Source organism: Octopus bimaculoides, chromosome 18 (genome assembly GCF_001194135.2).
Source record: "Octopus bimaculoides isolate UCB-OBI-ISO-001 chromosome 18, ASM119413v2, whole genome shotgun sequence".
In the NCBI taxonomy this organism is placed as follows: domain Eukaryota; kingdom Metazoa; phylum Mollusca; class Cephalopoda; order Octopoda; family Octopodidae; genus Octopus; species Octopus bimaculoides.
Window position 1 is genome coordinate 38,156,565 of NC_068998.1, and position 1,202 is coordinate 38,157,766.

The following is a 1,202-nucleotide window of genomic DNA, read 5'->3' on the forward strand; positions in this document are numbered from 1 at the left end:
TTTGTTCTGTATTATTTCTAACTCAATGTCTTTGGGCAACAATTCTGGAAAATTCTGCTGATAATTCGTCTCGTATCAAATGAATGAATGAAGTGAGATCTGGACAGAAGTCTGTGAAAAGTTTAACTTCTTTATCAATACCTAAGAGGAATGGCTCTCAGTCTAGCAAGTATCTGATTGGCTAAACTCTTTGAATGGCCAAAATCCCTGGTTTGGTTGAAATAGCTCACACAACAAAGATAAAAGGTGAACCAAATTGTCAGCTGTAGAAATGGTAATGCTACACAAATATTCTAAAGATTTTCTTTTGTCCTTAAGAGATGTCAATGCCTCATCCATGTCCTCTTCTTCCATTTTCCTTCTCTTCCTTTCTCTTTCTTCTCCTGCTCTTCCTCTTTTTCTCCTCCCCTTCCCCTGCTCTTCCTCCTTCTTCTCCTCCATCTCCCCTTCTCCTGTTCTTCCTCTTTCTCTTTTTCTCCTCCCCTTCCCCTGCTCTTCCGCCTTCTTCTCCTCCGTCTCCCCTTCTCCTGTTCTTCCTCTTCTCTTTTTCTCCTCCCCTTCCCCTGCTGTTCCTCCTTCTTCTCCTCCATCTCCCCTTCTGTTCTTCCTCTTTCTCTTCCTTCTCTGCTTCTCCTCCTCCTCCTCCTTTTCTCCTCTTCCCTTCTTCCTCCTCCTTCCTTCCTCTTCCTCCTTTTCCTTCTTTTTCTTCATTCTTCCTCCCCTTCTCTTTCTCCACCTTCTCTTGTCCTCCTCCTCCTCCTCCTGCTCCACTTGTTCTTCCTCCTCTCTTCCTCCTCTTCTCTTCATCTCTTCCTCCTCACCATCATCCTATGTCCATTTCCCCCACCCCCACCCCCACTGACCATTTCAATGATACTGCACCCAGTTTTGCACTTTTGCATCAAGAGTAAATCCTGGAATTCCTTTCACGTGGTTGAAGCATTGACCCCTGTTCAGGGGATTCCTTCCTCAAGTACCTTCATGACATTTAGAATAACAACCAAACAATCTCTAAACCCATAGTAACTACACATTTAGAGTCACTTAACCCTTCTTCAAACATCTCTCTCTCTCTCACTCTATCCCTCCCTCTCTCTCTTCTTCTCTGTCCCTTTTTGTCTCTGTCTCTTTCTTTCTCTTTCTTTCTCTTCCTCTCTCCCTCTTTCTTATCTCTCCCTCCCTCCCTCCCTCCCTCTATCCTT